Raw genomic sequence first — 11,834 nt, 5'->3', positions numbered from 1 at the left:
CTGACTAAGAGAAAAAATTCACGTATTCACAAAAGAACATGCACATGAACAATTATAGCAATTTCATACACAATTGCCAAAAATTGAAATCATCCAGTGTCTATCAATAATAGAACAAATAATTTTTGGTATATTTATACAATAGAATACTATAAAATAATAATAAAAGAAAAAACTGTCGCTACCTACAATACAACAAGACTATATCTCACACAATGTTGAGTGAAAGAAAGAAGACAAGAGAGAATATTTATAACATGGTTCCACTTGTATCAGGTTCAAGAACAATCCAAAATTAATCTATGGTGCCAGAAGTTAGAATAGACTTGAAGCGGGCATAGGGAAGCTTCTGGGGTGATGGAAATCATCTATATCTTATTCAGGGTGGTAGTTAAATTGATACATCTGTATTTTAAAATCCATCAAACTCCATACCTGAAAGTACGTTAAACCTTAAAAAAATTTTTTTTTTGATTTTTAAGAAACTTGTAAAGTATGGGAAATTTTCAGAGGACCTAGTAAAAGGAGTACAGAAAAAAAATTCACTATGCTATATGGTCAGATGTGAACATTCCCACTATGTTAGGAGAGAGGTCTCTGATGAGACAGAATAAAGTGACTGCGTTTTGTTAGCAAAATTAATGGGACAACATAAATGTAGTGAAAGAAGGTCGTATTAGCAAGAGATAAGTTTGCTAGCGTTATAAATATTCCTCACTGAACAAAATGAAGGACCTACAGCCTGCTCCAGGAGTGGGCAAAATCTCTGCCTAGGGAGGATTCTGAGGGCAGGCAAAGAAGGAGAAAAAGCACCAAGGAGACTGAGGAGGGAGACCACAGAAGGGGATTTGCTGATGCTGTGCAAACTGCTGTCATTCCAGGTGAATCTGTACGGACTCATGGGTGATTTTATGGAAAAAATAAAGAAATCATTTGCCCAAATCTCTGGACTCTGTGAGCACGCATGATAGACCAAAAGTAAGACTATCTTTCTGATAACTGACAGATCAACACACCCTCTCAGGTGTTATAAACATAGGTCTCATGAATTGAATACATAAATGAAGAAATTCAGCAGGAAGGAAATTATAAACCTTGGGAGAGAAGACTGCAATCTCTATCCATTCTTTTATTAACTTTTTTATTGTTAAAATATAATTGGCATATAACTGTGTAAGTTTAAAATGTACAACATGATGATCTGGTCTACAAATACATATTGCAGCATGATTGTCATTATAGCATGAGGTAGCACTCTATCAAGTCACATAATGATCATTTCTTTTTTGAAGTGGGAGTTATATAATGTTATATAACTTGCTGAGTTTGCTGTTTATATTCACTATAATCACTGCACTGTGCATTAGATCGCCAGGACTTATTTATCTACAAATTGCAAGGTTGTACCCTTAAACAACATCTCTCTTATTCTTCCAGCCCCCAAACCCTGGCAACACCATTTTACTTTCTGGTTTTACAAGTTCGACTACTTAATTTTTTTATCTATTTATATGTATTTATATTTATAGTGGCTCTTTCTTGTGACTGGAACTTTCTTCCTCTGTAAACATGCTAATAGCCGTTCCTTCACTTCTTTTAAGTCTTCGTTCAAATTTCACGTTCTCTGCCAGACTTATACAGATCCCCTAATTAAAACTGCAGCCTACATACCCATCTCAATAATGTAGACTTTCCTTACTCTGCTGGGGTTTTTTCCAAAGTACATATCACTTCCTTATATACTATGCAATTGACTTATTTATTATGCCTATTGTCTCTCTCTCTCAATAAACGGCGAGCTCTGTAAGAGCAGAGATTTGTTTCTCTTATTCACTCTGCATTCCTGGCATAGGGAAGGCACACAAGAAATATTTGTTTCATAAATAAGTAAATAAAGACAGGCCACCATCCTTGCTGGCACCAGTATTTAGAATTACTGCTGTGGTCCATAGATTCTTTCCAAAAGATTGCAATAATTTGTACTCTCAACTAGTAATATATAAGTAGGCTTATTTCCCCATATTTTTATTAGCATTGCATGTTATCAGTCTTTTTAATTGTGGACTGTTTGTCAGCAGAAAATATATTTCACTGTTGTTTTTTTTTTAATTTCTCATGTTTATTAATCATTTGCATTTTCACTTCTAGAAATTGCTCATTTATGTCATTTGGCCACTTATATTTTGGATTTTTTTAACGTAATCATCTCTTTTATAAATTAACTTAATCCTTTACCTTCACTTATAGTCCAAATATTTTATCCTACTCTCTCTGTCTTTTAAACATTTGACTTGAGGCATTTAGGTATTTTTCTGTTCAAAGAAATTATTCTTATATATGTAAGAATATATATGAATGTTCCCTTTTATTATTTAGATGAAATAAAAAATATTTATTTTATAGCCAAACTTTATGATGTTTTTTTGCAGGAAAGGATTATTTTCAGGGATCAAAGCTCTTGATCAAATTGCAGTTGCCATTAGTAGCAAGGACAGGAAACTGTCAGCAGATGACTGCACTAAGTCTTGCCTTTCAGAAAAAGGGAAAAAGAAAGATAATTGCTAGGCTAGGTTTACATCGTTTGATGTGACGTTTTATTTTGAGATTTAATAAATAAAAAATGTTAAAGAAAAGGATATTAGAATGTTAACTTGAACAAACAAGATGAGCCTTAAAATAGATGATTTCTCTCTCTCTCTTTTTTATAAAAACTTCAAGTTCTTGCACCACTCCTCCTGTCTTATAAAAAACACTGCTGTCTACCCGGTACCTGTTCTTACCCTGGGTCAGTATTTACCGTGAATAGAATATGCTCAAGTCAACAGTGTCAGGAGAAAAAGGCTCCTGGCAAACACTACTCTATGATTTATAATCTCTTAAATTTTTAGGGCCTTCTGTCTCTACAATACATTCTTTTAGGGTTGGTAGATTAAAGAGACATTCTTTTAGGGTTGGTAGATTCAAGAGATTTTTTAAAAGATGCAAAAGAATATCAACTTTTTAGATAATAATCAATGCATATCTATTTTAAAAGCAGATATATTTGAAAGTTCTTGAATTATATTCAAATATATATGACAATCCTATTTTATAGACTTCTTCTTAGGAAAATCATAGTGAAGACCATAATGAAGCCAAACTTAAATTTATCTTTACAAATATTCCCAGTGAGGTGTTAACAACCCCTGAGATCTACATGTAGGCATATTTCTATGATAGGGCTCATTTATATACTCTGAATCACCTTGGGCTCCTTTAGCCTTATAAACCAAGCTTAAATCCATATCCGCACACATGTTCCTCACTCAGCTGGCCCCTGCCATTCTTAATTAATCCCATTTGTGCCAGATATTTTTAATCCTTTATGCCATCTGTTTCCAAATACTGTTTTTGTCAAGTCCTGGCTGGGTTACCACACCATTCAACCTTTTCTATTTTTGCTTCTCAGTTTTTGATTGTTGTGTTTCAGCATTTGACTTTCATTACCTTGAGTTATAAACTCAGCAGAGGCACCCACTTTCCAGTAGGCTTGGGCATTTCCTTACTATTTCGCCTGAGACATGAGAAGACTTTCCTATGCCAAATAAGAGAGCCGGCCAGCCAGGCTGTGTATTGACCTCAGTCTGAAGACCAATCCAAATCAACATTGCCTTGTGCCACTAAGCAAAGGACTTCAGGCAATCCAAGGGAAACGTTTAGAGAATTACAGTGTTTTTCTAGTGCTATAAGTGAAGAAAGGACTTCTGGCTTGACACCACATGTGGGATTTGCTCACACAGATTTGTTCCAGATTATCATCCATTTTTCTACCAGTAATGTCCTACCAAAAATTTAATTAATTAAGTAATCAATCAATTAATTAATTAAATGAAGATACGTAGAGGTTTTCTTAGGATGCCTATAGTCACTTTCTCTTAAAATAGCCTTTGTTTTATATAACTTGTTTTCCTTTTAGAGAAAACTTGTTAACCCACATATTTCTGAATTCCAATTTAACTCAATACTAGTCCCAGGCAGGAGAAATTTCTTTAGGGTGATATAGCATGACAAGAATCTTGAAAATAATATTGTGATCTAAAAACCAACTTTATTATTTACAGTGTTATAGTTTTCCTCAATCTAGATCACTGTTATATGCCTAGGATTTTAGTGACTAAGACAGGGACCATATCTGTTTAATTTTCTTCACCTAAGATCTACCCAGGGCTTGGAGCTATTATATGATGACATTATTTAATTATTCACCTTGTGCTTTATCAATCTGATGAACAGACTTCTCATGTTAGGCAAAAAAATAGTGGAAGTTATGCTTTATCTTTCTTCACAATATAATTCCCCCCAATATTTTTTATAGACCATTTCTTATTTAACGAACCCCATGATTTTCCCTTTCTCACTTCTTTTTTTCCCTTATGCAAAACAAGACAAAACCCCATAAATCTAATATCTCCATTTCCAAGGGAGATTTTTAAGTTCAAGACTAGCTAATATGCCTGGGTGGTCTCCCTGCCTTCCCCATCCCACCCACATTAACTCTAGCATCTCTTATGTCAGTCTGGTCCCTTGTGTTCTGCCCTCTCCTACAGTGAAGACAAAGAATTCACTAGGCTTATATACAATTCCTGATCCTACCTGAAACTAACTCTGCTTTAAACTCTGTTAATAACCTTCCTAGTGATTTTGCTGAGTGCAATAGTCCGTTAGAATATCTATAGAAAAAGGGCAAATGCCTTTTCACTTTTCCTCTCCTTTGAAGTGGATTATAGAAATTGAAGCTGTTGACCCCAGGTGCTCACCAAGAAGTCATCAGTTTTACAACTGAGACTTCTTAGTGGTTTGTGGGGACTCCTTCCACATCTCCCCTAAACCCTATTTTAGAAAAGGAGATTATAGGGGAATTCTGGTCATAGCACCCCCTCTCCATCTTTTCCTGAAGCTGCCAAAGTACTATCTCTAGAAACCTCAGACAAATTTGAGAAACCCCTGATCCAACACCCTGCTTTGGTTCGGCGGGCTCATAGGTCAGATCAAGGCAGAAATTTCCAGTCACTTTGGACTGTTTGGGCTTAAACAAAATCACTGATAAATATCAGTTCATCCTCACAGGGCCTTCACTTTCACAATTACGCCTACCCAGCAGTGAAAAGAAACAAACCAGGGCTTCAGACCCGGCTCAGGTGCTCCTGGAGGAACATGAGGCATCAGGACCCCCTTGGGAGACTTTTCCTGAAGAGACTACAGGAGACAGGGAAGTGAAGTGCCCCCAATACAGACAGTCCCTGACTTAACAATGGTTCGACTTAAGATTTTTCAACTTTACAATGGCGTAAAAGTGATAGCATCCAGTACAAACTGAACTTCGAATTTTGAATTCTGATCTCTTCCTGAGCTAGCGCTATGCTGCGATACCATACTCTGATGCTGAGCAGCAACAGCTCTCAGTCAGGCACACGACTGTGAGACCCGATAACTGCTACTCTACAGTGTATTCATTGTGTTAGGTGATTTTGTCCAGCTGTAGGCTAATGTAAGTGTTCTGAGCATGTTTATGGTAGGCTACGTTAAGCTATATGTTTGGTAGTTTAGGTGTATGAAATGCATTCCAACTTATGATACTTTTTAACTTATGATGGGTTTATCAAGACATCATCCAATCATAAGTTAAGGAGCATCTGTATTTAATGATCTCTCTTTGCTGGAAGCAGCTGGCCACAAAAGGAATACTGAAAGATGGTACATAATTCTACTATTAGGAGAATTTTCGCATACAATCATAGTTAGAAGATTTTGAGGGTGAAGTAATCTGTTTAATTATTAGAATATAGAGGGGTGGTTCCATAGAGTAGTGGTTAGCACATCTGCTTTACATGCAGAAGGTCCTGGGATTGCGCCCCAGGTAGAGCCACGGATCATATCCCGGGTGCCTTTCTCTTAAACAAGTTACTTCACCTTTCTGAGCTACATATTTTTTGGTTTTAAGTAGAGAACTGGAAATATCTCTTTGCAAGTTTATTATAAAGATTAAATGATCTATCACATAACAAGCATCTAACAGAATGCCTGTTACATAGCAGGTGCTCAATAAATGGTCATTCTTGTTGCTTAACTTCTTTACACACTTCCTAAAATTCCTGCCATAGTCCTTAATTTAGAAACGATTGCCCTCTCAGCTCCGTAACATGAATAGTGAAGAAAGCCTTGACTTTTTGCTGACTCAATCACTGCTTTAAAGTAGCGGATTGCCTGAAGGATTCTTTCCCAGAGTGCAGAAATCATTTGCTCTACAAAACTGAATCTTACCATTCCTCACAATTCCTTCCCCAATGGTTACAGGAAAGCTAGATTTTGCCACTTAGTTGCTTCATGCCAGCCGTGTATGTGCTCAGTGTGCTCAGGCAAGATAACAGTTCCTTACCAATTTATAATATTTCTAAACATAAGAAGAATTTCAGGCAGCTCATAAAGATACATCTAGTACAGTAAGATAAAAAAAATAATAATTAAAAGACAAAGTTAGAAAAATAAAACAAAAAATGGCCTATAAATGGAGCCAGAAATGAAGTGAATGCTCAAATGTACACCCCAGAGTTTGTAGACGCCTCCTCCCTCTGCCATTGGACTAAACATTGTATATTATTTTGCTAGGGTTGCCTTAACAAAACACCACAACCTTGGTGGCTTAAACAACAGAATTTTTGTTTCACAGTTCTGGAGTTCTCAAGATAGCCATCTTCTTGTTCACATGGTGTTATCCTTGTGTGTGTGTGTGTGTGTGTGTGTGTGCAAATTTCCCTTTCTTATAACTTTCTTATAAGGAAACCAGTCACACTGGATTAGGGCCCACCCCAATGACCTCACTTTAACTTGATTGCCTCCGTGAATTATTATCTTTAAATAAGGTTTCATTCTGAGGAACTGGGGTGTTAGGACTTCAACACATCTTTAGGGGGACACGGTTCAACCCTTAACACATTGCTTCCAATGGACCAATCTTAGAGGTTATTGCTTCATTTCACTTTGTGTTTTATGAGTGTTTAATTTTTCAAAATCTTGCTTCAGGATTTGACAGTGTCTTTCGATGATCACTTAAGCACTAATCATGCTTAGAGGGCTAGAGAGAGAACCCAGTCACATGGGTTTCGGGATCATCAGGATTCTGCTAAGAGGCAGCTTGCTGCTCTTCAAATGAATGACGCTCTAAGAGCCTCTGGCAATAGTGGCTTCTCAGATGTCTTGTTCTAAAACTCTTTACTCCTCTTCTATAACATAAATAATATTTTTTTCCATAATGTTCTATTGTACTCCCTGGAGTTCATGACTACTTCTGCATTCTGGTAGTTTCCTAGTAGTTTTTGCTGAGTACAATAATGTATCAAAATATCTACAGAATTTGGGTAAATGCCCTTTAAGATAACTGAGAAAAATGTCAGTTGAGAATCTGTCCAGAAACTCAAAAGACAGAGAAAGGTTTTTGTCTTTATGCATTTTTTAATGAAAATAACAAGAAACCATAATCCAATCCTTGTGGCAGTAATGCCTCAACAATTCTTAACAGAGCAAGACAGTGCAATAATCAAAATTTTAGAGTCAGAAGGTCTTAAATGTCATCTCCTCCATCCTTTCCAGGAGAGAGAACTGAGGCCAAGAAAGATGAGATTTCCCAGCTCCCAATCTAGTCTTCTTACTATATTATGCTTTCTTATTTTGGTCAAACCCAAATATTACTGCTTTAAACACCACCTATGGACGAAACATGAGAACACAGGAATGGGGCCCCTTACCTGAAATCCTTGAGGCCATATGTTTCTGAATTCAGAAAATTCCTGGGTTTCAGAAGAGCAATTTAGTTGTACCTACCATATATCCCATAACATCCTCTGTGGGATGGGGCAGCACCTTCTCATCAAACACATTAACATTTCTGCAGCGAAGCCTGGGAATGTTCACAATTATGTGCAATAAATATGGATCATACATAGCTTCATGGCGCTTCATAGGTCAGGTTTTGCCTGCAGAATGAGTTCTGAAAACTCCCAGTTTTCAGAGTTTTCAGTCCTCTTTGGAGTTCAGGATGAGGGTAAAGGGATCGTCAGCTCTCCTTTCTCTATAAGAGAGATTCTCAAGTTTGTTCGTGAAGAGAAATTGCTTGGGATGCCCCAGCCCAGAAGCACTGAAATGGATTTTTGAGGATGTGGCCTGGGAATTGGAATTTTTGACAAACAACCCAGATGATAACGATGCAGATGGTTAGGGAAACACACTTTGAGTAACACTGCCTGGAGCACAGCGTTATAGCATGGGAAACAGGTGGGAACCTCGGCTGGGCTATTTTTATCATATACCTCTCCTGACACCTCCCTTTGACACTAATTTGACCCTGCAGTCAAGTTTTGCAGAATTTTTCCATGACATTTTAATGGGAAGTGGGTGTCCAAAGGGTGTGCATATGCAAATAATCAAAGGGACAGGAGAAAAAAACAAAGCCGAATGAGAAGAAAATTGTTATCCTAAGAAGGCTCAGACTACAATCTGGTCACCAGATTATGTCACCTGTATTCATTCATTCATTCATTCATTACTTTTTGAGAGCCTACTATGGTTCAGACACTGGTACAAGAACTTGTATAACCACAGAATAGTTCTACACCAGGTAACCTGTTTTTGTGTTTTGTTTTGGCTCTGTTTGTTTTATTTTTTGTTTTTATCTTTTTTTGTAATTCCCCTTCTCTTTCTCCATGCCTCTTCTCATTCATTACTCGTTTGTTTTTGAGGGACGGGCATCAGCCATTGAAGTATATTGAGCCTCTCCAGGCTGTAGCTCCATCTGCTGGAATGTAAGAAAATGCGCCAGTTCTTTAATATAGATGATCTTTTGTGTGTATTAAATTGTAATTCACTATTTGACCATGTCGGTCAAATGTGCTCATGGAAGTTATTTGCTTGTTAGCTGTAGGTAAGCAGATGAGAGAATTATCTATGTAGTTCCATCAGAGTGCATTAGCCTAATCTACATGGTTGAGAAGGCTTTAGCGTTAAATAGGTTAACACCCAGTGAAACTATCCTAATATAGCCTGTACTTGCTGGAGATGAGGAATTGACCTTCCTTGCAAGAATCCTTCTCTGAGCCTGGGCTCCCGAGAAAATTCCTGAATGTGGCTGTCACTGCCTCTCAGTCCTGGTAATAGGCAATGAGCTAGGCATGGGAGCACAGAATACCACCAAAAGCTCTTTGGTGGGCCTTCTGGGTTTAGCATTACAACTGGGTAGCCTGAAGTTCTGCTGACCACTTATTCACCCTCTCATCCATCTTCTCTGTCAACATGGGCTGTCTCTACAACACTTTATTCTCCCTAAATTTCCCTTTTTGTTTTACTCAGCTCATTCTCTCACCCCTTCCTCTTCTGAGGGTCTGTTTCTCTAAGTTTCTCTGTTTTGTATCAGTATGCACACAGAAATCTGATTGTCTCTGCAGAGGTTTCTATGTTGATATCTGTTTGGAGCAGGATCACTGTGGGACGGAGTAGAAGTGAGGCGATGATGTTTATAGTTAGACGTATCCATGCTCACATGTGGGAATATAACAGATGCTATTTTTAGACTGGCTGGCTTCTTTGGAAATGGAGGATTTGAATAAGTAAAGGGGAGAAAGAGAGTAAAAAAGAAGAACAAACATTTGTCAAAGAGAAAAGGAGAATAGAGATCCCTCTCCCCAACATCAGCTCCACAGAGCAGGGACTTATTTATTTTGTCTTCTGGAGTCTCCTTAGGGGCTTCATCTGGGCCAGACACACAGCCAGCACCCAGTATTTGTTGAATAAATGAATGAATGAGTGAATGAATGAATGAATGAATGAATGTTATTCGTGGTGGTTACTGTTACCTAAAACTATACCCTACAAGTACTACAACTTGTAAATTGTAGAATGTTTCTTAGTTAACAAATATTCAGGAACATCTGTAGTGCCAGAAGTAGGTTGAAGAAGTAAGGATGAATCAGTTAAGGTTGGCCTTGAATGTCTGATATGGAGTTTTGAAGTGAAAGAATCTGTTGCAGTCATTTAGGTTGCACAGGGAAGCTTTCTATCTGCCTGACTCTGCAGGACTTCATACCCAAATCTTACATCGGTAATCACAGTTCAGCTCCTTACTAACTGAGTGACTTGAGACAAGTGTCTCTTCTCTTATCTCTGAATTCTTCTCTACTTCCTGACCTATAAATTATAAATGTTAGTGTTCTCAGTGCTCAGACCAAAAGTATCCTCTATGTATGTTTTCTCTTCTAGGCCAATAGCTCTAAACACCATCTATATGCAGATAATCCAATATTTTTTATCTTTAGCCAGACTCCTCATCCAGATTCATTAACCAACTGCCTGAATAACTCTTCATTTGGATGCCTGCTCATTTTTTTTAACATGACCAAAATCTAACTCTTGATTTCACATCCCATATCCCTTTCACTAAACCTGCTTCTACTTTGATCTTCCCTACTTAGTTATTGGCTCTGCCATTCACCCAGTTGCCTAAGCTAGAAACCTCTTTTTTCATCCTTTTTCTTCACCTTCCTCCTCATCTACCAGCAAGTCACAATAACTTTACTTCAACCACAACAAAAAGCATCCATCTGGACATGTTCCATAGTATAGTGGTTAGCACATCTGCTTTAGACGCAGAAGGTCCTGGGTTCGTGTCCCAGTGGAGTGATGGTCCATGGTCTATGGCCACGCCATCCTGAACAAGCCTGATGTCTGATCTCGGAAGCTAAGCAGGGTTGGGCCTGGTTAGTACCTGGATAGGAGACCACCTAGGAAGAACAGGTGCTGTAGGCATAAATAATAATAATAAATAATTTTTAAAAAGCATCCATCTTCACTCATTCTTTTACCCTAAGCCCCCATTAACTCTGGCTTTGACTGCTAGAGTAGCCACCTATCTGCTCTCCCAGGTTACACTCTTGTACCTTTATAAGCCTTACACTACACTAAAGCCAGAATTAAATTTTAAATTTTAACTTAGATCAGTCTTTTTCACTGTTCTGTTTTAACTCTATTCAGACTTCCTATTACATTAGACTAAACTCCAAACTCCTTGTCATTGTACACAGGGATTTCCACCTTCTGGGCCTCTTCTACCTCATTGTCTCCAGCACCCTCACCCCCACTTTGCTCCAGCCATGACTGTCTATAAGTCTCTTAAACATGCCAGCTCTTTCTTGTTTTAAGAACTCTGCTCTCTCCTCTCAGTCCTTTCATGACTGAATCCTTTCTCATCCCTTACGTATCTCAGCCTAAATGTCACCTAGTTAGAGATGCCTTCTTTAATTATTCTATTTGATTCACCTATTCCTCTCTCACACAATACTATTGTTTACTTCACAGGACTCTTTCACAGTCTGTAATTATTTTATTTGTTGACTTGGTTAACCCCAGCTAGGATATAGGTTCTATATAATCAAGGACCTTGTCTTATATATTGGTGAATCTCAAGCTCTTAGAAAACTGCTTGGTACAGACAAGGTGTTCAGTTAACGTTTGTTGAATAAATGGCCGAGCCTCTGTAGGTCTCATTTTCTTATTCTGTGACCTAAAGAAAATTACAACCTGCTTCATAGAGTTGTTATGAGGATTAAATGAGAGAATACTAAGAGACTGATACATTTGGCTGCTATTATTATTACTAATACCGTTCCTTCATATTATTACTATCACTAGTAGTCATAGTAGTAGTACCATTATTCTTTTCAAGAACCCTTAGGAGGTGGTTAAAATTAACTTTGACTTACGGATAAGGAAATGAAGATCAGAAATGTAAATAGCTTACTAAAAGGTCACTA

General features: G+C 37.7%; 1 pseudogene; it reads left to right on the top strand.

Annotated features, from left to right (window-relative positions):
• The first annotated feature begins 10,714 nt into the window (after positions 1 to 10,714).
• LOC120615887 (uncharacterized) lies at positions 10,715 to 10,830 on the top strand (annotated as a pseudogene).
• The last annotated feature ends 1,004 nt before the right edge of the window (positions 10,831 to 11,834 follow it).

The sequence above is a fragment of the Pteropus medius genome, unplaced genomic scaffold (assembly GCF_902729225.1).
Source record: "Pteropus medius unplaced genomic scaffold, Ma_sr-lr_union100, whole genome shotgun sequence".
NCBI classification, from domain to species: Eukaryota; Metazoa; Chordata; class Mammalia; order Chiroptera; family Pteropodidae; genus Pteropus; species Pteropus medius.
The sequence above is the reverse complement of the archived record's forward strand: the minus strand, read 5'-3'. Positions and strand labels throughout refer to the sequence as shown.